Consider the following 25,186-nt stretch of genomic DNA (forward strand, 5'->3'; position numbering starts at 1 on the left):
ATCTTAAAAAAAAAAAAAAAAAGATAGGTTCTTGAACAAGTAAGTTGAGAGTAGTGATAATTCTGAAATTATTAATATTTAGGTACCATGTAGTTCAATAAAATACCAAATTTCCACAATAAAGATCAGGTTCATTTTAGGTAAAGCATCCTATAGAAATATCAATTTAAAAAACACATTAAGGAGTGATGGCTACTTGCTTAACAAAAATATTTGCTATAATATTCCTTAAAATAAAAAAATGTTTTAGTACATTTGATATATGAATTAGTGTAATTCAACAGCGTATTTTGGCCACATGCAGTAGACCAGCCAGTATGTTAGACGCTGGTGATTTAAATGTGACCCCTGCCCTCTAGCCGTTTATGGTAATGTCTAGCAGACATTTACCAAAGATAATCTAAATCTTGTGTCTGTACCACATATATGAGAAATGTTTACAGCATCCTTCTGTGGGGGAAAAAACCACCCCAGTTTAGGGGAGAATAAGGACAGTTTCCCTGAAGTGGTACTATCTGAGCAGATTCTTGAATGAATTCTAGTTATCTAGGAAAAAGGAAAAGAAACAGAGTGCCAATAGGTACTTCTTGATATCCCAAGGAAGTAGTTTAAAATAGCTGGGGCGTCCAAGGTGAGGCCCTGGAGTTACTAAGGACAAGGTTCAAGAGCAGACAAGGGGCAGGTCACAGAGGATTTCATTTGCCATCTATCTACAAGGAGCTTGGATTTTATATCCTGTACATGATGGGATTAAAGGGTTTTAAGCTGGAGAGTGACATGGTCAGATTTTACTTTCAGGTTGATAATGCCTGACAGTAGTGTAGGGATGGATTCCATTCATAAAGAGCTTTAAGAGAGTTTTTATTAATCAGGTGGTATATAGAGATCTGATAGAGTTCATTCGGTTTCTAAATTTCAAGTAAATCACTCAATCATGAAGAAATTGCTTTAAATACCTGGACAAGAAAATGCTTGTAATCACTTATATCTTGTGGAACTTACACATTTGACGTTCATATTCAGAGGCAGTATTGTTGAAAGATCAAATAAATGTTAAGAATCTTTGGGAAGAGGGCACCTGAGTGGCTCAGCCATTAAGCATCTGCCTTCGGCTCAGGTCATGATCCCAGGGTCCTGGGATCGAGCCCCGCATTGGGCTCCCTGCTCCGTGGGAAGCCTGCTTCTCCCTCTCCCACTCCCCCTGCTTGTGTTCCCTCTCTCGCTGTGTCTCTCTCTGTCAAATAAATAAATAAATAAAATCTTTAAAAAAAAAAAAGTCTGTGGAAAGAGATTTTAGGTCAAGATTTTAGATTTAATCAATTATGTGTACTCTAATTACTGCATTTATGTGTGTTTTTACATTATTATTATTAAATCATTGTAAACTTTTTCTTCTAGTTCAAAGATTAGTATTTCTCCCCAGTTCTTTGAATTATCAAGATATATTTTTTAAAGGAAGAGGATTATCAAATGATCAGTTTAGAGAGCTACCTAGAAAAGAATAAATTTTCACTATTAATTTAGTAACCATTTAAATATTGTCCAAATCTTAGTCCAGAAATTCGTTAAGGAGGCTCTCTGAGTCTGCTCATGCTGCTATAACAAAATACCACAGACTGAGTAGCTTAAGTAACAGAAATTAATTTTTTCTCAGTTCTGGAGTCTGGGAAGTCTAAGATCAAGGTACCAACAGATTAAGTTTCTGGTGAAATCTCTCTTCCTGGCTTGCAGAATGGCTACCTTCTGGAGTTGTATTCAAATGGCCTATCCTCTTTGCCAATGTAAGAGAGGGAGGGAGGGAGAGCGGGGTAGGGAGGGAGTGACAAATGGAGAGAGAAAGAGAGAGGAAGGCAGGGAGAGAAATAGAGATAGGGAGAGAGAGATGAGAAGGAGATCTTTCTCTTTTCTTATAAAGCCACTAATCCCACTGAATTAGGGTCCCACCCTTATGACTTCATTTAACAAAGTTACCTCCCAGAAGCCCTATCTCCATATACAGTCATTTTAGAGGTTGGAATTTCAAAATACGAATTTGGGGTCAGGGGAAAGACACAATTCAGTTCATAGCAGAGGCCAAGTAGACCTTTTCCAAAGAAGTAAATAGAAGTATATACAATTAAAATTTTGAAGTTTTAAATCTGATTGTGCTTAAGGAAAACTTTTATTTTCAGGGCAATAAAGTGGAGACAGGAGAAAAATAGTCCCGAAAAAAAACACAAAAAGAACTTGCTAATAGCTGTGACATTTTAGAAAAATTGCATGCCAGATAATCCTTCATTAGCTGTAAGAAGGTTTATTTTCAAAGCTCTTATTTCTGCATGTTCTATTATCTGCAGTGTCTGGCATTGTAATCCTATAGCAGGGAGTCAAAAGTTATAAATACAGGGCTCTCACAGTGTCTTCATGTATTTGGTGATCAGTAGCAGGTAAAATTTGCAGAGACTAAAGGTGTTTACATCTTGGGTTTTTCTTTTGTTTGACTTGGGAACAATTAAAGTGAAGATTGCTGGGAATTTTGGTTATATTGAACTCAGGGCATTTGTGTGTGTGTGAATCCTAATGCAAGATTTTAAATGGAGCGATTTGCTCCATTTAGGGTTGGAATAGAACTTAGAAATTGTCTTAGCTAGTCCCAAGACCAGGAAATTGAGGCTTAGAGAAATTAAATAACTTGATCAATGCCACAGAGCCATTTAGGGACCAATATGGGACTAGGATCTATGATTTCTGTCTTCCAGTTCAGAGTTCTTCCACTGTACCATGATGCTGCTCCCCATCATGATTGGCAAGTATTCTTTGATCAGGAATTCAGTCTAGACTATAATGGCACAAGTACCAAGTCATTAATATTAAACTACTTAAAAGCAAGTTAACCTCCTTGAGCCCATCTTAGATACATTTTAAATCTAAAATTCTGATTACAAAAAAAAATGTAAAAAATATATTAAAAATATATATATTAACAATTAAAAGATCAGTTGGTTCACTTTATTGCACATATTTTCTTTTTTAAAAATACATTTCCAAAGACAGGGGACTTTTTTTTTTTCATAACTGGGTGAAGCAAAAGCCGGTCATATAAAAATCTAAATTTTATTTCTAATAGTATTCTTTTGACTATTCATCTCAATTTGTAGACTTAGGGAAGTCATTTTATTTATTTATTTTTTAAAGATTTTATTTATTTATTTGACAGACAGAGACATAGTGAGAGAGGGAACACAAGCAAGGGGAGTAGGAGAGGAAGCAGCCTTCCTGCAGAGCAAGGAGCCCAATGCGGGGCTCGATCCCAGGACCCTGGGATCATGACCTGAGCCGAAGGCAGATGCTTAACGACTGATCCACCCAAGCGCCCCAGGGAAGTCATTTTAAACCTTTTGATTGAATGGAGTAAAATGGAGAGAATGCCTAATTATAGAAATATAATGTTGACTTAGCATTTATCTAGCATTCACTAAGAATTCAACTTCAAAATATTTCCCCAAGATTTTATTCTCAGTCTTCTTTTTTCTCTCCATTCCTTACCTGAGTTACCATAGTTCCTTCTTGAGTTTATCTACCCTATACAAATAATTCCAGATCTGAATGACTAGCTGTCATTTTCCCTGAATTTCAACCTTCATTTCTTGCTACTTGCTGTATATCTCTCCCTGGATGCCTATCTAGCACTTAAAAGTCACTTTGGCAAGAAAACACTCATCATCTTTCTACCATTGAATTTGTCCCTTCTACTAAATTCCCTATTTTTGTTCACAGAACAATTATCTCCTCTATCACTTGTTCTTAGAGCCTCAGAGCTAACTTTGACTCCCATGCCTTTTCCAGGCTATTCAGCCAGTCAATTGCTGGCTCTAAGCTATGTTGTTATTGTGTTATTCTTGCATCCAGAGTCATAGTATCTGCTTTCTGCTTTCGATTTTATTGCCAACATTCTAGGATAAGACTGTTATTCTTTCTACTTTGGTAGCCCTAACCTGACCTCCCTGATCTAGTCTCCTTCTATTCCAATTCAATCTTTTAAAAATATTTTTTACTTACTTTTTTCATTACAAAGTAATATATGTTCAATGGAGAAAATACAGAAAATACAGAAAGGTAAATAGAAAATAAAAAATGCTTGTATTCCCAATACCCAAAGATAACTGCTATTAACATTTTGGTCTATATTCTGTCAATTTTTTTTCTATGATGTGTGCATAATGTTTTTAAACAAAATCTTCCCAGTTGAGCCTGTATATTACTAGAGTATTATTCTTGAATCCTGAATCTAATTTAAAATGTTTTTTCATCATTTACCAAAAAAGCATAAAATCCTTTGCCTGATATTCAAGATCCTTGAAAATCTGGACCCAATAGATTCTTCCACCTTTGTTTCCAAAGGATTCTTGTCCCAAATCTGCAGAACTGAAATTACTTGCCATTTCCTAAAATGCTGCAACCTCTCATCATATGTTCACAGCATTTCCTGAAAATTCTACCTGTTCTTTGCAAAGCAATCCAAATGTCATCTCTTCCATGAACCCGTCAATCACCTGCCCATCCCCATCCCCTATTCCTTAGAGAATTGGAAGTTCTCTTTCCTCATTTGAACTTCTGCACTACTGTAACATCCACTGGTCCTAGATAAGTAGTTTCTGCATCACATATTTTTCAACACCTAGCATGATGTCTTAAGCATAATGGGTATCTAGTAAATGTTGAATAAATAAATGAATGAATGAATGAATAATTGAGCACTACTTCAGGTTCACTACACCTCTTACTAAACTTATGAGACTAAGATATTATAGATACAGAAGAAGCTTAAATAAAACTTAGGCTAAAAAGAATTGATTAAGGAGACAATTAGATACTGGAATGCTACAAATCCAAGTTTATCACTTAGCTTCTGAGTTGTGATGTGGTTTTGGATCATTAATGAGTAGATACTTGCAGTGTGAGTTGCCCATTGCTTGATTATCCTGTTTTGAATAGAAGGGGGGCCATGTTACTCCTTCTGCTATGGATACCAAAGAAGTATAGGTAGATATTTCTTTCTCAGTTGCCTGGCAGCTAGCATGTGGACATATGACCTTGGTCAATCAGATGCTCCCACCCAGGACTATGAATCTTGATAGCTCAGGGCACAACAGAGATAGTTTGTGGCAGTTGTGAAGGGGTTAAGAGTCCAGTAGAGCAAAAGCAAGTGGCAGTGGCATCTCAGACATTTACTGTGGCACGACCTTGAATGTGCATTTGCCCTTTTAAGGGCCTGCCCATTTTCTGAGCTTTCTGGTTCATTCTGTGAGATAGCCTATTCTGATGTGTGTTTTCCAAAACCACCGAACAATTAACTCAATTCTGACACTATCTATCTGGAGGTAGCTTCAGACCCCAAAAGTTAAGGGCTCAGTCCCATAAAACTGCTCCCCATGCCCCCCACTTAAGATGCCTGCTGCAAGTCCAAGTTGTTACCTGTGCTTCTGACTGACCAGCTACATATTGGAGGTTCCCATAACCCCCTCCTAGGTTCAATTAATTGGTTAGAGTGGCTCACAGAAATCACAGAAACATTTACTTGTTTACCAGTTTATTGAATATTATAAAGGATACAGATGAACAGCCAAATGAAGAGGTACATAGGGTGAGGTCTGGAAGGGGCCTCTGCACAGGAATTTTTTAATGGAGGGGGAAAATAATATCCATTAAGACAGAAAAATAATGGATATATTTACTTTTTAGATCACACAAAGGCTTTTATTTAAGATCTTGTTTATTTTGAGAGAGAGAGTGCACACATGAGTTGGGGGAGAGGCAAAGAGAGAGGGAGAGAGAGAATCTCAAGCAGACTCCACACTGAGCAAGGAGCCAGATGCAGGGCTCGATCTCACGACCCTGAGATCATGACCTGAGTGGAAATCAAGAACCAGGTGCTTAACCCACTGAGCCACCCAGGTGCCCCACACATAAAGTCTTAAAGGGTGACTTGGAAGAAGAGTCTTCTTCATAATATTTAATATCAGTTGACCCAGGAGTAGACTAAAAGTTACCATTGTTATGATAATCAATAAACCTCAGCCACTTCTGCATTATTTGCTGAGTAGAAATTAGGTGACTTTAAGGTCCCTTTCCAGTTCTCCAGTGCAATGATATATGATCACAATGGGCTACATGATCATAGTGGCATAAAAAGCAACTAATATGTAGTTTTATTTTCAAAATGAAAGTACCATAAAAATGGTTTCTTACTTCAGAATAACAGTTAAATATTAGTGGCAGACAGTAGCAACAACTAATCAAAACAGTTTTCTGTTTCTTTCTTTAAGAACAATTCTCTTCAAGTCTGTATGGGTAGTTGTATTATAGTAGGAAGAAAAACTAGACTAGTTCTAACTTTGAAAAAGTCCTATCAACTATTTGTACTTCATTTTTCATTGCTGTAAAATGAAGATTTTACCTGCCTCTACCCTCTGGGAGCAAGATAATAGGAATTTACATGGGCTAATTTACAGTGAGGTTTAAGTTTCAGAGCCCATTGTTTGCACCAGCCCTTTCTGAGGCCCTAAAACTTATTTCTATGTGGGAATTTTGTAAAAATTTTTTTCTTAAATAGATCCCCAAATTTGTTGATGCTTCAGTCTATGTAAGAACTGAATCTACCACTACATACTCAAGTGTTAAAAAATATTTTGGAGCAATAATAACACAGAAGTCCAATTTTACGTTTGATTAAACTTTTCTTGATCACCCTCTAATTAGCAAAATAGAAAAACTTTTTGGCTTTTCTGTTTTGAAGTCTGACTTAGGCAACTTGATTCAGAAGGAAGTTTTCTGGAGTGGGAAATCGGAAGACCTGGATTTTGATTTGGGGTAACACTACTACATAGGTGTGATTTGACACTTTTCTGAGATTCAGTTTTTAAAAAAAAAAAAAAAAGAGTTGAAATGTCTGAGCTTTAAAATCTTTCCAATATGAAACATTGTGATTCTTACTCCCTAATGCTGAAATATTGGGGTTTTTCAAAATAGTTGGCTTCAGGTTTATTGTTGAAGTAGTGGGACTACAACATTGAAAGTCAACTAAGATCTTCCATGAATCATCTTTCTTGAAAGTTTCTGGGAAAAGGGAAATCGTGAAAAATATTTCTACTCTCTATCAAGCGTTGTTCCTTATATTAAGTTAGGATGTCTATGAAAAATAATTTGATTATCATTGTTGAAAGATTTCCATTTCTTAGAGTAAAGAGTGAAGAAAATTATTCTAGTTGCACATCTTTGTTGAAATCTTCTCCTCTAAGCTGGCTGGATTGTTCAGTCGGCCCAAGGGCCCAAGACCAGAAATACTGCATTCTTGGCACAGTTCTCAGTTCTCACTATAAATGCAGTACCTGAGGTTGCGGGAGGTCAAGACAGGGGGAAAAAATAATTCCATGCATATCATTTAATCTTCAGTTAATTCTTAAAATGCAATCCTCTTGAAGGAAAAATGTCCTTGTTCATGTTTTGAGGGAAGGATGAATTTAGAGATCACTTTGAGAGTAAGACTGGGATGGAAAAGGGAAAGAGATTTCAGCAGACTTTTATAGAGTACCTGCTATATAAAGATGTCACAGGGCCCAGCAATTTGACTCTTAGGTATATAATCAAGAGAAATGAAAATGTATGTCCACACAAAAAATAGTACACAAGCAATTATAATAGCATTATTCATAGTAGCCAAAATGTAGAAACAGCCCCAAATGTCTATCAGCTTATAAGTTGGTAAACGACATGTGGTATATTTATATAATGGAGTATTATTCAGCAATAAAAGAAATTAAATACTGATTCATGCTACCACATGAATAAACCTTCAAAACAGCATGCCAAGTGAAAGAAGCCAGTCACAAAGACCATTCAAAGGAAATGTCCAGAAGAGGGGAATCTATAGAGACAGAAAGTAGACTAGTGGTTGCTTAGGAATGGAGGGGTGGTAGCGTAATAGCTAAAGGGCATAGGATGTCTTTTTGTGGTGATGAAAATATTCTAAAATTGACCATGGTGATGACTGCATAAACCAGTGAATATGCTAAAAACCATTGAATTACAGAGGTGCCTGGGTGGTGGTTAAGCGTCTGCCTTCGGCTCAGGTCATGATCCCGGGATCCTCAGGTTGAGCCCCATGTAGGGCTCCCCACTCAGCTGGAGGCCTGCTTCTCCCTCTCCCTTTGCCCCTCCCCCCTACTCATGCTCTCTCTCTCTCTCTCTCTCTGTCGAATAAATAAGTAAAATCTTAAAAAAAACAAAAACAAAAAAAACATTGAATTATATCCTTTATATTGGTGAGTTGTACGGTATGTGAATTGTATCTTTAAAAAAATGCTTTTTAGAAAAAGGTATCATGAGATAGAATGATTAATCAAAACATAGGGTTAGACATGTATCCTCCTCTGAAGAAGCCCTTGTCATACAGTAAGAGTACTAATATATATGTATTTAAAACTGAAGCAAAGGGGGAAAGTGGTAGGTCTTATACCAGAGATGATGTTCTCCTGGACTGTGAGAGTGGTTGGGATTTGGATATTCTAGTCAGAGGGAACAGCATAAGCAAATAAAAAGGTATGAAAATGTAACTGTATAGTAGTTCAGTCTTCCTGATTATGGAGTTGAAGAATTTTGGTTAGAGTAGTGGTTTGAGGCCAGTTTTGAATGTTAGTTACATAAAGTTATTCTTTATACCGTAGGCCGTAGGGAGACATTGAAGGATTTTGAGCAGAGTTGTGATATCTCACCTTTGCTTCAGGAAGATGATTATGATAATAGTGTTTTTAAGATGAATTCCGGGGGCGCCTGGGTGGCTCAGTTGGTTTAGCGTCTGCCATCAGCTCAAGTCATGATCCTGGAGGCTTGGGATCTAGCCTCGTGTTGGGCTCCCTGCTCAGCAGGGAGTCTGCTTCTCCTTCTCCCTCTGCCTCTCCCCACCCACACACACTTGTTCTCTCTCTCTGTCAAATAAATAAATAAAATCGCCAAAAAAAAGATGAATTCCAGAAAAGATAGACTAGAGTCTGACCAAGTAGAAGCAGAGGAAAAAGATAACAGAAGTGGAAAAAGCAAAGAAACAGATACAAGGAAATATTTGAAACAGAATTGTGAATTAATTGAGAGGGCAGTGGAAAGGTCAAAGTTAATGTAAGGTATAAGTGAGGGGAGAAGCCAAAAAGATATTTGAAAATATGGGGCTGGGGCTTGGAAAGGAGGTCAGCACAGTGTAATGCCTTAGCCTTACTGGAAACCATTGAATGGACAGAAGTTAGAGCAGCTTGCAGTCACACATAGGGCTTCAGGCAAATACTTGGAGGAACTTTTATTTAGAAATCAGAGAGGGGCGCCTGGGTGGCTCAGTCGTTAAGCATCTGCCTTCAGCTCAGGTCATCGTCCTGGGGTCCTGGGATCAAGCCCCACATCAGGCTCTCTGCTCGGCGGGAAGCCTGCTTCTCCCTCTCCCACTCCCCCTGCTTGTGTTCCCTCTCTCTCTGAGTCTCTCTCTGTCAAATAAATAAATAAAATCTTAAAAAAAAAAATAGAAATCAGAGAGAAGAGAAACTGTAGGAGGAATAATTTGGAAAAACAAGAAAAGACAGTTTTATGGAATTCAAGAGACATTTATAAAGAAAAAGGGAGCTTATGGAATGGAAGAAAGCTGAGAACATCCCTTAGGTGTAATGGATAAACTTCAGAGTATACTTTTCAGCCTCAATAGCATGTGCAGTCTTCCAGCAAGGGGCAAAAAAAAAAAAGATAAAACCGAGAAAATGTAATTCCTAGAAGTCATAGAGCTTATTTTAGAATATTTATAGAGCTATGCAACCATAGAGAACATGTTTTAAGAAAATTATGTAAGAATGAAGAAGTATTTAAAGAAAGAAAATACTGAGCATGCATGTCCATAGCATGTCCAAATGCAGTCCAAATGAATAGTTCCTCTTACATTTGAAATTAGGACATGAGGATGTTAGTAAATGCCTTATTTTAAATTACTTTCTTAGAAATCTTGCAACTAGTGTTCAAGGAATTTTTTAGTTTATTGAAGCTATAGTCATGCTAGATTTGCAGGATAGATATGCAGACATGGCAATTATTGATTGGTTTGACTTTTGATGGTTAGGTAAAATGTGGTACAGAATTCTGGCAATAATAGCTACCACTTCATGTAACATTTCACAGCCATAGAATCAGAGGGAATAATAAAAATAATGAGAAAGATTAGTTTATAAGTATAGACATGTGAGGAGATTGGAATATCCTCAATAGGAAAAATGTGAAAGTGGAAGTCAATACCTTTTTTCTAGTTTTTTTCCCCCTCTGTAAGGCCTTCATCTCCAAAGCAGTCAGGTTACCTAAAAATTATTTCAATATACGTATTATATGTTTTAAATTGTTATATTCTTTGACCACAGAACTCTAGTACTAGAAATCCATTCCAAAGAAAGCCCTAAAATGTAGATAAATAATATGCACAAAGATCTTCCAAACACAGTAATGTTTAATAGTTCAACAAAGAGTTGAATACAGCCTTGGTTTCTAATTGTGGAGAAGGAGTTGTGAATGAATAGGAAGATATACATTGAGAGATACACATTGAGCAGTCATTAGAATGATCTTTGTGAACAGTGATAACATGGCAAAAATGCTCATAATCTAGAATTAAAGAGGTAGACTATGGAATTATATGTATAAATGATCTCAGCTGTATATAACAAAATAAATATGAGCATGAAGAAATAAATATGAGCATGGAGAAAAGTATGCCAAATTGTTAATGAACTTTGTCCTGGGTAGGATTATAGATTTTTCTTCATAATAGTATTTAGTTCCCAGATTTTCTACATTGGGCATATACATCTTTAATAGATAATAAAGAATAATCATTACCCCCCAAATGCAGAAGACTGGTTATAAGAGAGCCTAGGAATGGGGAGATAGATGAGCCAATGTAAATCATCATGCTTATTGGAAAAGCAATTCAGAATATAAGCCTTACTGACAATCAGTAGCATCACCACAACTGTCAGATTAGTCCTGTCTACTGGTAGACTCTGTTGAGTTTCCCTGGACTCAAACCAATGGAAGTCTCAATATAGATTCTGAACTCTAAGGACACTTTTTTTCCTGGTATTGCTTGTGAAAGTGTAGCCCGAGTCTTTGATGTGCAGATCTTACCTTTTGCATTTGTCATTCACAAACAGATGAAGGTAAAAGTTTTAACTTTGTAATATTACATGTGTAAAATTTTAAAGCTACCATATGATCAATTATGGCTTCCTTAATTTTGCTTTTATAATTATATATTTCATTCTTCTTTTCCATAGGTGCACCATAAATGCAAAAGACTGAAGTTTTAAAAGAGGACAAAGAGTTTGCTGCTAAGATGAATCTGAGCAATACAGTATATTTTGTGCCATTCACAAAAAGGTATTGTCCATAGATCCATGACAAAGCTTTCCCATAAGATGGGAAGAGATTGTGTCTTCTGCTTTTTCTATAATTAATTTTTATTATATTTGTAAAAAAAACAGGGCAAAGTGGAAAAATATTAATAAAATTGGGATAAAAATTATTTTATAAAAACTTTTTAATTTCAAATTCCTTCCTTATAGATTTTCATTATTTTCAGTCACAGCTTACAATTTGGAGAAATACTTGGTTAAAAGAAATGACCTTACCTAAAGTTTCTTGATTCCTATTATCAAATTATTTTCTGGAAATATATATTGCCTTTTTCATTGTAGTACTTTATAATTAGACTTTGAAGTAACATAAAATTTTTCACATCACTTTTCCTCTAATTACAGAAGTAATAGGCTTTGCAGAAAATTTAGAAAATACATATAAGCAAAAAGAAGGAAATATAAAGTTACCTGAAATCACAACACCTACTTCAGATAAAACAAGCCTGTAAAGAAATCCAGACTTGGAGATGAAAGAAGCCATGTTTCCCATCTTCATGGTCTCATCCCTCTTTATGTTCTACCTCTTCCATCCTGCCTCTATTGCTAAAACAAAACAAAAAGGACATTGCCTTATATAAATTCCTAGAAGGATATTACCTGGTCAAAGAATATACCCATCCTGTTCTTCCAGCAATGTACAAAAATGACTGTTTCCTTATGCTCTTACAGAAAACTGTATCTTTTCTCTATTACTTTGTCAATTTGGGAGGTGAAATGAGGTGTCCTATTATTTTAGTTTTTATTTCTTTGATTACTAGTGAAACTGTATACGTTTCATATCCTTAATAGCCACTGCTATTTTCTTTCTCCTGTATGTGTCCTTTGACGGTGTGAGCAGATGTATGTATGTGTATGTGTACACTTGTCTGATGTATGTTTTTATTGAAGTATAATCAACATACAATGTTATATTAGTTTCAGGTGTACAATATGATTCAACAATTCTATACATTACTCAGTGCTCATCAAGATAAGTGTACTCTTAACCCCCTCCCTTTATCTATTTCACCCCCCCACCCACCTCCCCTATGGCAACAACTACTAGTTTGTTCCATATTTAAGAATGTTTTTTGGGGGGCGCCTGGGTGGCTCAGTCGGTTAAGTGGCTGCCTTCGGCTCAGGTCATGATCCCAGGGTCCTGGGATCGAGTCCCGCATCGGGCTCCCTGCTCTGCGGGGAGCCTGCTTCTCCCTCTCCCTCTGCCTGCTTCTCTGCCTACTTGTGTTCTCTCTCTCTGTCAAATAAATAAATAAAATCTTTAAAAAAAAAAAAAAAAAAAAAGAATGTTTTTTGGGGGGCACCTGGGTGGCTCAGTCAGTTAAGCATCTGCCTTTGGCTCAGGTCATGATCTCAGGGTCCAGAGATCGAGCCCTGCATTGAGTTCCCTGCTCCTCGAGCCCTGCTTTGGGCTCCCTGCTCCTCAGGGAGTCTGCTTCTCTCCCTCTGCCCCCCCTCCCCAGCTGGTGCTCTCTCTCTCTCAAATAAATAAAATTTTTTTAAAAAAGAATGTTTTTCTGTCTCTTTTTTTCTTTCTTCATTTGTTTCTTTTTTTTCTTTTTTTTTTTTTTTAAAGATTTTATTTATTTATTTGAGACAGAGAGAATGAGAGAGAGAGAGAGCACATGAGAAGGGGGAGGGTCAGAGGGAGAAGCAGGCTCCCTGCCGAGCAGGGAGCCCGATGCGGGACTCGATCCAGGGACTCCAGGATCATGACCTGAGCCGAAGGCAGTCGCTTAACCAACTGAGCCACCCAGGCGCCCTCTTCATTTGTTTCTTAAATTCCACATATGAGTGAAATCATATGGCTTTTTGTCTTTCTATGACTTCATTTAGCATTATATGCTCTAGGTCCATCCATGTTGCTGTGAATGGCAAGATCTCATTCTTTTTTATGGCTGAGTAACATTACATCATGTGTGTGTGTGTGTGTGTGTGTGTGTACACCACATTTTCTTTATCCATTCATCGATGGATGGACACTTCAGTCGCTCCCATATCTTGGTTATTGTAAATAACATTGCAATAAACATAGGGGTGCATATATCTTTTCGAATTAGTGTTTTCATTTTCTCTGGGTAAATACCCAGTAATGGAATTACTGGAATATATGGTAATTCTATTTTTAGTTTCTTGAGGAACCTCTATGCTGTTTTCCACAGTGGCTGCACCAATTTGCATTCCTTCCAACAATGCACGAGGGTTCCTTTTTATCTACATCCTTGCCAATACTTGTTATTTCTTGTGGTTTTTATTTTAGCCATTCTGACAAGTGTAAGGTGATATCTTGTGGTTTTGATTAGCATTTCCCTGATGATGAGGGATATTGAGCATTTTTTTTCTATCTGTTGTCCATCTATATGTCTTCTTTGGAAAAATGTTGAATCGGGTTTTCTGTTCATTTTTAATCAGATTATTTGGGTTTTAGGGGTGTTGAGTCCTCTAAGTTCTTTATGCATTTTGGATATTAACCCCTTATCAGATACATCATTCGCAAATATCTTCTCCCATTCAATAGGCTGCCTTGCCATTTTGTTGCTGGTTTCCTTCTCTTTGCAAAAGCCTTTTATTTTGGTGTAGTCCCAATAGTTTAATTTTGCTTTTGTTTTTCTTACCTGAGGAGACATATTGAGAAAAATGTTTTTATGGCTGATGTCAAAGGAAGTATTGCCTATGTTTTCTTCTAGGAGCTCTATGGTTTGGGGTCTCATATTTAGATCTTTAATGCATTTTGAGTTAATTTCTGTGTATGGTGTAAAAGTGGTCCAGTTTCATTCTTTTGCATGTAGCCGACCAGTATTCCCAACACCATTTGTTGAAGAGACCATCTTTTCCCCATTGTATATTCTTGCCTCTTTTGTTCTAGATTAATGGGCCATTTAAGTGTGGGTTTATTCCTGGGCTCTCTGTCCTGTTTTATTGACCTATGTATCTATTTTCATGCCAGTACCATTCAGTTTTCATTACTACAGCTTTGTGTAGTGTATCTTGAAGTCTGAGATTGTGATACCTCCAATTTGTTCTTCTTTCTCAAGATTTTTTTGGCTATTCGGGGTCTTTTGTGATTCCATACAAATTTTAGTATTATTCTAGTTCTGTGGAAAATGTTGTTTGTATTTTTTTAAGATTTTATTTATTTATTTGAGAGAGAGAGAGGGAGAGAGCACAAGCAGGGGGGAGTGGCAGAGGGAAAGGGAGAAGCAGGCTCCCAGCTGAGCAGGGAGCCCCACATGGGGCTCAATCCCAGGACCCTGGGATCATGACCTGAGCCAAAAGCAGATGCTTAACTGACTGAGCCACCCAGGCACTCCTGTCGTTGGTATTTTGATAGGGATTGCATTAAATCTGTAGATTGCTTTGGGTAGTATGGACATCTTCCATCCCATCAGCATAGAATATCTTTCCATTTGTTTGTGTCATCTTCAGTCTGTTTCATCAGTGTTTTATAGTCACCTGTCTGGTAAGAATAACTTTTAACCAGCACATATTTTGCATCATTCCTACTTTATTTGCCTTTCACTTTTGTTTACTGCATCATTTTAAAACAACCTTATTGATGTATAACTGACATACAATAATCTGAACATATTTAATGAATATAATATGTTTTGTCATAATATGTATCTGTGAAGATAGTAAACATATCCAGCACTCCCAAAGCTTCTTGATACCTCTTTTTAATCCCTCCATCCCACCTCTTCTCACTCACCCCAATCCCCAGGCAACCACTGATGTGCTTTCTGTTACTTCAGTTTGCATTTTCTAGAATTTTATAGAAATAAAATCATAAAGTATGTACTCTTTTTTTGGCGGGGGTCTGTCTTTTCACTCAACATAATTATCTTGAGATTCATCCATGTTGTAGCGTGTGTCAGTAGTTCGTTTTATTGCTGAAATGCATTCCATTGTCTGCATGTACCACAGATTGTTTATCTGTTCCTTTGTTGATGAGCATTTGGGTTGTTTCCAGTTTGGGCTATTAAAAATAAAGCTGCCATGAACATTTGTGTACAGGGCTTTGAATGGACATATGCTTTCATTTTTCTTGGGTAAATACCTAAGAGTGGAATGGCTCTATTTTCAACTTTTTGAGGAACCTCCATACTGTATTCCAGAGTGCCTGCACCAGCTTGCCTTCCCACCAGCAGTGTAAGAGGGTTCCCCTTTCTTCGCATCCTTGCCAACATCTGTCATTTCCTGACTTGTTAATTTTAGCCATTCTGACTGGTGTGAGGTGGTATCTCATTGTGGTTTTGATGTGTATTTCCCTGGTGTCGAGTGATGTTGAGCATTTTTTTCATGTGACTGTTGGCCATTTGTATGTCATCTTTGGAGAAATGTCTCTTCATGTCTTCTGCCCATTTCTTGATTGGATTATTTGTTCTTTGAGTATTGAGTTTGAGACTTTTGGATATTAACCCTTTATCTGATATGTCATTTCCAAATATCTACTCCCATTCTGTCGGTTGTCTTTTGGTTTTGTCGACTATTTCCTTTTCTGTGCAAAAGCTTTTTATCTTGATGAAGTCCCAATAGTTCATTTTTGCTAGACGTATCTAGCAAGAAGTTGCTACAGCCGAGGTCGAAGAGGTTGCTGCCTGTGTTCTCAAGGATTTTGATGGATTCCTGTCTCACTTTTAGGTCTTTCATCCATTTTGAGTTTATCTTTGTGTATGGTGTAAGGAAATGTTACAGTTTCATTCTTCTGCATGTGGCTGTCCAATTTTCCCAACACCATTTTTTTTTTTTTTTTAAAGATTTTATTTATTTATTTGAGAGAGAGAGAGAGAGCACATGAGAGGGGGGAGGGTCAGAGGGAGAAGCAGACTCCCTGCTGAGCAGGGACCCTGATGCGGGACTCGATCCCGGGACTCCAGGATCATGACCTGAGCCGAAGGCAGTCGCTTAACCAACTGAGCCACCCAGGCGCCCCCAACACCATTTGTTGAAGAGACTTTTTTTTCCGTTGGATATTCTTTCCCACTTTGTTGAATATTAGTTGACCATAGAGTCCAGGGTCTATTTCTGGGTTCTCTAATCTGTTCCATTGATCCATGTATCTGTTTTTGTGCCAATACCATACTGTCTTGATGATTACAGCTTTGTAATAGAGCTTGAAGTCCAGAATTGTGATGCCACCAGTTTTGGTTTTCTTTTTCAACATTCCTCTGGCTATTTGGGGTCTTTTCTGGTTCCATACAAATTTTAGGATTATTTGTTCCAGCTCTGTGAAAAAAAGTTGATGGTATTTTGATAGGGATTGCATTAAATGTGTAGATTGCTCTAGGTAGCATAGACATTTTAACAATATTTGTTCTTCCAATCCATGAGCATGGAACATTTTTCCATTTCTTTGTGTCTTCCTCAATTTCTTTCATGAGTATTCTATAGTTTTCTGAGTACAGATCCTTTGCCTCTTTGGTTAGGTTTATTCCTAGGGTGCAATTGTAAATGGGATCAACTCCTTAATTTCTCTTTCTTCTGTCTCATTGTTAGTGTATAGAAATGCAGTTGATTTCTGTGCATTGATTTTATATCCTGCCTGTTTGCTTAATTCCTGTATGAGTTCTAGCAGTTTTGGGGTGGAGTCTTTTGGGCTTTCCACATAGAATATCATGTCATCTGCAAAGAGTAAGAGTTTGACTTCTTCTTTGCTGATTTGAATGCCTTTTGTTTCTTTTTGTTGTCTGATTGCTAAGGCTAGGACTTCTAGTACTATGTTGAATAGCAGGGATGATAGTGGATATCCCTGCCGTGTTCCTGACCTTAGGGAAATGCTCTCAGTTTTTCCTGACTGAGAATATTCACTGTGGGCTTTTAGTAGATGGCTTTTATGATATTGAGGTATGTTCCTTCTGTCCCTACACTGTGAAGAATTTTATTTTATTTTTTTTTAAAGATTCTATTTGAGAGAGAGAGTGACAGAGATAGCGAGAGAGAGAGCATGAGCTAGGAGGAGAGGGAGAAGCAGGCTCCCTGCTAAGCAGGGAGCCCAACGCAGGGCTCAGTCCTGGGATTCCAGGATCACAACCTAAGCTGAGATACTTAACCGACTGAGCCACCCACGTGCCTCTGCTGTGAAGAATTTTAATTAAGAAAGGATACTGTACTTTGTCAAATGCTTTTTCTGCATCTATTGAGAGGATGGATCATATGGTTCTTGTCCTTTCTTTTATTAATGTGGTGTATCACATTGATTGATTTGGGGAGTTGAACCAGCCTTGCAGCCCAGGAATAAATCCCACTTGGTCATGGTGAATAATCCTTTTGATGTACTGTTGGATCCTATTGGCTAGTATCATGGTGAGAATTTTGGCATCCATATTCATCAGGGATATTGGTCTGTAATTCTCCTTTTTGGTGGGGTCGTTGTCTAGTTTTGGGACCAAGGTAATCCTGGCGTCATAGAAAGAGTTTGGAAGTTTTCCTTCCATTTTGATTTTTTTTTTTTTTTTGAGATTTTATTTATTTATTTTGACGAGAGAGAGACAGCAAGAGAGGGAACACAAGCAGGGAGAGTGGGAAGGGGAGAAGCAGGCTTCCGCTGAGCAGAGAGCCCAATGCAGGGCTTTATCCCAGGACCCTGGGATCATGACCTGAGCTGAAGGCAGACGCTTAACAACTGGGCCACCCGGGCACCCCCCCCCCCGCTTTCGATTTTTTGAAACAGTTTCAGAAGGATAGGTATTGATTCTTCTTTAAATATTTGGAAGAATTCCCCATCTGACCCTGGGCTCTTGTTTGTTGGGAGATTTTTTGATTACTGCTTCAGTTTCCTTGCTGATTATGGGTCTGTTCAGGTTTTCTGTTTCTTCCTGTTTCAGTTTTGGTAGTTTATACGTCTCTAGGAATGCATCCATTTCTTCCAGATTGCCTAATTTGTTGGCATATTGTTGCTCATAATATGTTCTTATAGTTGTTTGTATTTCTTTGGTGTTGGTTGTGATCTCTCCTCTTTCATTCATGATTTTATTTATTTGGGTCCTTTTTTCTTTTTGATGAGTCTGGCCAGGGGTTTATCAATCTTATTAATTCTTTCAAAGAACCAGCTCCTAGTTTCGTTGATCTGTTCTATTGTTCTTTTGGTTTCTATTTCATTGATTTCTGCTCTAATCTTTTTTATTTCTCTTTTCCTCCTGGGCTTAGGCTTTATTTGCTCTTTCTCCAGCTCCTTTAGGTAAGGTTAGGTTGTGTATTTGTGACCTTTCTTGTTTCTTGAGAAAGACTTGTATTGCTAAATACTTCCCTCTTAGGACCGCCTTTGCGGCATCCCAAAGGTTTTGAACATTAGTGTTTTCATTTTCATTTGTTTCCATGAATTTTTTAAATTCTTTAATTTCCTGGTTGACCCATTCATTCTTTAGTAGGATGCTCTTTAGCCTCCATTCTTTAGTAGGATGCTCTTTAGCCTCCAAATTTCCTCTTGTGATTGAGTTCCAGTTTCAAAGCATTGTAGTTTGAAAATATGCAGGGAATGATCCCGATCTGACCTGATTTGTGACCCAGTATGTGATCTATTCTGGAGAATGTTCCATGTGCACTCGAGAAGAATGTGTATTCTGTTGCTTTAGGATGGAATGTTCTCAGTGTATCTGTGAAGTCCATCTAGTGTGTCATTCAAAGCCCTTGTTTCCTTGTTGATCTTCTGCTTAGATCATCTGTCCATTGCAGTGAGTGGGGTGTTAAAGACCCCTAGTATTGTATTATTATCAATGTGTTTCTTTGATTTTGTTATTAATTGGCTTGTATAATTAGCTGCTCCCACATTAGGGGCATAAATATTTATAATTGTTAGATCTTCTTGTTGGATATACCTTTTAATTATGATAAACTATCCTTCCTCATCTCTTATTACAGTCTTTGGTTTAAAATCTAATTTGTCTGATATAAGGATTGCCACCCCAGCTTAGTTTTGATATTCATTAGCATGATAAATGGTTTTCCACCCCCTCACTTTAAATCTGGATGTGTCTTTGGTCTAAAATGAGTCTCTTGCAGACAGCATATCAATGGGTCTTGCTTTATTATCCAATCTGATACCCTGTATCTTTTGATTAGGGCATTTAACCCATTTACATTCAGAGTAACTATTGAAAGATAGGAATTTAGTGCCATTGTATTACCTGTAAAGTGACTGTTTCTGTATATTGTCTCTGTTCCTTTCTGGTCTATGTTACTTTGGGGCTCTCTCTTTGCTTAAAGGATCCCTTTTAATATTTCTTTTAGGGCTGGTTTAGTAATCAGAAATTCTTTTAGTTTCTGTTTGTCCTGGAAGCTTTTTATGACTCCTTTTATTTTGAATGACATCCTAGCTGGTTAAAGTATTCTTGGCTGCATATTTTTCTCATTTAGCACCCTGAATGTATCATGCCAGGCCTGTCAGTTCTCTGTGGATAGGTCTGCTGCCAGTCTAATATTTCTATCCTTGTAGGTTACAGACCTCTTGTCCTGAGCTACTTTCAGGATTTTCTCTTTGTCTCTGAGATTTGCAAGTTTCACTATTATATGTCGGGGTGTTGGCTTATTTTTAGTGATTTTTAAGAGGAAAGGGGTTTCTCTGTGCCTCCTGGATTTTGATACCTGTTTCCTTCCCCAGGTTAGGGAAGTTCTCTGCTATAATTTGCTCTGATATACCTTCTGCCCTTCTCTCTCTTTCCTCTTCTTCTGGGATCCCAATTATTCTAATATTGTTTTGCTTTATGGTATCACTTATCTCTTGAACTCTTCCCTCGTAATCCAGTAGTTGTTTATCTCTTTTTCTCAGCTTCTTTATTCTCCATCATTTTGTCTTCTATATCACTACTTCTCTTTTCTGCCTCATTTTATCCTAGCAGTTAGGGTCTCCATTTTTGACTGCATCTCATTAATAGCCTTTTTGATTTTGACTTGGTTAGATTTTAGTTCTTTTATTTCTCCAGAAGGGGATTCTCTGGTGTCTTCTATGCTTTTTTTCAAGCCCAACTAGTGTCTTTATAATAGTTATTCTGAATTCTAGTTCTGACATCTTATGTCCATACTGATTAGGTCCCTGGCAGTCAGTACTGCCTCTTGTTCTCTTTTTTGAGGTGAGTTCCATCTTGTCATTCTGACCAGAGAAGAAGAGATGAAGGAGAGAACAAAAGACTAAAATGGCAACAACAACCCCAGAGAAATATACACTAAACAAATCAGAAGAGGCCTGAAACTGAGGAAAAAAAATAAAAATAAAATGAAAAAAAATTTTTTTAAACACAAATATAATCAGACAGGTGAACAGAACAGAGCAATACACTGGATCCTGTGTGTATTTTGGTCTGTTTGTTAGAAAACTAGATCCCAAAATTGTAAAGAAAGAAAAACTTATATATGTACAAAAATCAAATTAAATATAATGAAAGGATAGAATGTAACTATAAAAATGAAAATTAAAAGATAAGAAAAAACAAAAGATAAACAACAAGAGCAACAACAAAGGAAGGGATATAAACAGACAAGTGAACAGAACAGAGCAATACACTATCTTCTGAGTGTATTTTGGTGGGTTTGTTAGAAGAAACTACATCTCAAAATTTTAAAGAAAGAAAAACATATATATACAAAAATAGAATTAAATGCATTGACAGGATAGAATGTAACTGCAAAGATGAAAATTTTAAGACTAACAAAACAAAGAAGAAGAAAAAAGAGCATATGATCAGACAGGTGAATAGAAGAGAGCCATACACTAGATTTTGGGTGTGTTTTGGTCTGTTAGAAGAAACTATATCCCAAAATTTTAAGGAAAGAAAAACTTACATATATATAGAAATAAAATGAAATACAATGAAGGGATAGAATGTAACTGTAAAAATGACAATTAAAAAAAGATTTTAAAAAGGAGTTGATAAAATAGGAAATTGATTGGAAAAGGAAAGGAAAAAAAATTTTTTCTAATTGAAAGAATAAGAATCATGGGGGGAAAAGTCATGAGTTCTATGTGCTATATTCCCCTAGCACTGGAGTTTTGCAGTTCTCTTTGATCAGTAAACTTGGTCTTGGCCAGATGTTCTTGCTGATCTTCTGGGGGAGGGGCCTGTTGCAGTGATTCTCAATGTCTTTGCCCCAGGCAGAATTGCACCACCCTTGCCAGGGGGACAGGCTAAATAATCTGTTCTGGTTTGCTCTATGTGGCTTTTGTTCCCTGAAGGCTTTCTGAGCAGCTTTAGAGGATGAGAATGAAAATGGTGGCCTCCTAGTCTCCAGCCCCAGAGCCTAAAGCTTGGGGCCCAACTTCTCAGTGTACCACCAGAGAAAAGCAGTCAGTCACTCCTGTCTCCCTGGTCTCCGGCTGCACTCCATGCTTACCCTGCCTGTGACCAAGGGTTTCTATCTCAGGCACACGACCCCATTTCGAGTCTCCAAACCCTGCAGACTCCTGCGGAACACTCCTTCACCACTCCTCTCCCAGGAAGGAAGGGGGGTCTCACCGGTACTGCCACTTGCTGGGTGCCGGCTCAGGGAGCAGTCACCCGATCATGCCATGGTTCGTGGTTTGTGACAACCCCGAGCTGAGAGCCCACTCCTGGGCTCCCTGATTGCAGCTGGCTTCCCTGCTCCAGTGCCTGGGAACTCTGCCTCACTCAGGCACCCCCGGTCTTCCTGTGACCCTGGGGATCCTGAGACCACACTGACCCACCTAAGGTTCTGCCCCTGCTTAGCAATGTGAGCACCTTTCAGGTGAGACCTCCCTCACTGGAGCAGGGTTCTGATTTTGCGTTCTGCTGCTGTATCACTTTCTGGTAGCCGGCTTATGGAGGCTCCCTACCCCCGTGGTTTATCTTCCCATATATCAGAATCACTCAGATTCACTTCTCCGCACCTCCTACCTTGCAGAAAGTAGTTGCTTACATTATTTTATAATTCTCAATGTACAGGTCTTGCACATTCTTTGTCAGATTTATCCCTAAGTATTTCATATTTTTATGCTAGTGTGATGTTTCAAAGTTTTGGTTTCCATTTGTTCATATATAAAAATCTAATGGAGTTTTATATATTGATCTTGATCTTGTGTTCTGCCACTTTGATTAACTCAGTTATTAATTCTAGTAGCTTTTTGTAGATTGCATTGAATTTTCTACATAGGTGGTTATGTTGTTTGTCAGTAAAAGTCTCACTTCTCCTTTCTAATCTTGATGTCTTTATTTTTTTCTTGCCTTATTGCACTTGTAGACCATCCAGCACAATGTTGAAGAGAAGGGCTGAGAGCAGACTTCCTTGCTTCATTCCTAATCTTAGGAGGAAATCATTTGGTCTTTGACCATTACTTTTGATATTAGCTATAAATGTTTCATAGATTTCCTTTAACAAGTTGGGGATATTACCTTCTATTCTGAGTTGGCTCAGAATTTTTATCAGGTTTGAATTTTGGATTTTGTCAGATGACTTTCTACATCTTTAGAGATGATTATTTGGCTTTTTTTCAGATTGTTGATTTGGTGAATTACATTGCTTGATTTTTGATTATTGAACCAACCCTGCATTCCTGGGATAAATCCCATCTACTCATGATGTATTACCCATTTTATATATTATTGGATTTTATATGCTGTAATTTTGTTATCAGTTTTTGCATCTATATTTATGAAGAATTTTGGTCTGTTTTCCTTCCTGTAATGTTAGTTGTTTCTGGTGGCAGATAATAAATCCAGTCCCTGTTACTCCATCTTGGCTGGAATCAGAAGTCCATTCATTGTATTTTTTTAAGATATAGAAGTTATTAATTGCATATAGTCAATCTTACTGATTTTAGTTTATGACTTTTGCCTCTGGTGTCTTGCTTAGTATTTAAAGATTCACCTGAAATTTATTTAAGAAGTTTTTATGGTGTCATTTTTTTTGTATTTAAATATTCATTTCTTTAGAGAATCATTTTAGTCTAGAGTATGACATAGTGAAATATGTATTCTTCCAAATGATTATCCATAGTATTTAGCTTTATTCACACTGAAGCCAAAATATTTAAAAGTTTAGAATACATTTTTTTTAAAGATTTTATTTATTTATTTGAGAGAGAGAGACACAGCAAGAGAGGGAACACAAGCAGGGGGAGTAAGAGAGGGAGAAGCAGGCTTTTCACTGAGCAGAGAGCCTGATGCGGGGCTCAATCCCAGGACCCTGGGATCATGATCTGCACTGAAGGCAGACGCTTAACAACTGAGCCACCCAGGAGCCCCTAGAATACATTTTGATGATTGAAAAGATTTTAGTTCTCATTAATTTAGTTCACAGATCTTTTTGTTTTTCCTAAAGACATTCTCATAATTTGCTTTTTTTTTTTTTTTTTGGCATAGTCTTGAAAATGCATATCCTTGATTTAATGTATTGTTTCTCTTTTCTGTTCTCAGAACATTGAAAAAAAAATTTTTCAATGTTAGTTTTGTACTTTTAGTCACTTGACTGACAACTAAATTTAAGTCACTTTTTCAATAGTATTAATACATTGACTTTATACTTGGTTATCAATATTCATGGATTGTCAGGATGAGTGCCCAGGATTACAAGTGGAGTGTGCAGAGGAATGCCTTTTTCCTGTTTGAAACCTTTGATGGATCCCCACCACCCTCAGGATAAAGTCCAAATTTCTTAATATGGCCTAAAAGGCCTGGTGTGATTTTCCTTGGCTTAACACCAGCTTTATATTTTCTCCTTCCAACTCTTCCATACATCCATATTGAATGAATTACTTTATTTTTTCCTAAAAAGGCCTGCTTTTTCATATCCAAGAAAAAATAGACTGGGTCACCCTATTATATCTTCTATTAAATTTTTTGCTTTTTCATCATAAAAATCGTTTATAACCATTTTGTTATTTGTATCATTATAGTGTAATGCTTATTCCCACATCGGACTCTAAGCCCTTTAAGGACAGGGACCACATCCCATTGTACCTGGGACCAACCAACACCCAGTACATACCTGACAAATAGTAGGCACTCAATAAATATTTGTTGAGTCAGGAAAGAGTTGCCTGGATAGATGGTTAGGCTGCTGACCTACATATGCTAATGATTTAACTAGACTAACCATGTAATGTACATAGCTAACGCTGTCATGTCACAAGAGAAAAATGATTCTTAGCACTGACTACTTATACTTCTTTATTAACAATCCTCTTTTTCTCTTCTCCTTGAATGAAGCCTGTTGGCTCACGTTTTTAAAAACACAATTTTATTGGCCAATAACTAAAGTTCTAGCATAGTTATCTGATGGGTCAAGGAAGAAACACAAATTATCCTGTGACATGTTCAGTGTTGGAATGATTGATTCTCATGGGGGGGGTAATATTTATAATAAAAAAATATAGATGAAAGTTAATATTTCAGTATTTTTCAAAAAATAAGGATCTATATCAGCTAAATGTAACTATTAACAACCAATATATAAGCATGTCAAAATAATGTCCTTCTATTAATAGAAATTTTAAACTCAGAATATTTTGTGAAGCAGCAGAATAATCTGCCTCTTTAAGTGAATGTTAGCATAATCTCCAAATAGTAGCAGTTTGTTACCTAATTACCTATTCTATATGTATATATTGTATATTAAGAGCATGGGCTCTACAGTTAGATCTGGGTTTGGGCCCCAGTTCTGACAAATACTAGCTCCCTGATTATGGGGGAGTAGTTTTGCCTCCCAGTTCTAGTTTGTTATATAAAATCAAAGTAATAAAGTCTTACATTATGAAGCTGCTATAGGGATTA

General features: G+C 37.2%; 1 protein-coding gene across 1 annotated transcript in view; it reads left to right on the forward strand.

Moving 5' to 3' along the window:
• TAOK3 (TAO kinase 3) overlaps positions 1 to 25,186 on the forward strand; it is a 190,598-nt gene that overhangs the window by 66,092 nt on the left and 99,320 nt on the right. The window contains exon 2 of the mRNA XM_078060912.1: positions 11,331 to 11,433. The gene's annotated coding sequence lies outside the window, so the exon portion shown is untranslated. The remainder of the gene's footprint in view (positions 1 to 11,330; positions 11,434 to 25,186) is intronic.

The sequence above is a fragment of the Halichoerus grypus genome, chromosome 13 (genome assembly GCF_964656455.1).
Source record: "Halichoerus grypus chromosome 13, mHalGry1.hap1.1, whole genome shotgun sequence".
Lineage (NCBI taxonomy): Eukaryota > Metazoa > Chordata > Mammalia > Carnivora > Phocidae > Halichoerus > Halichoerus grypus.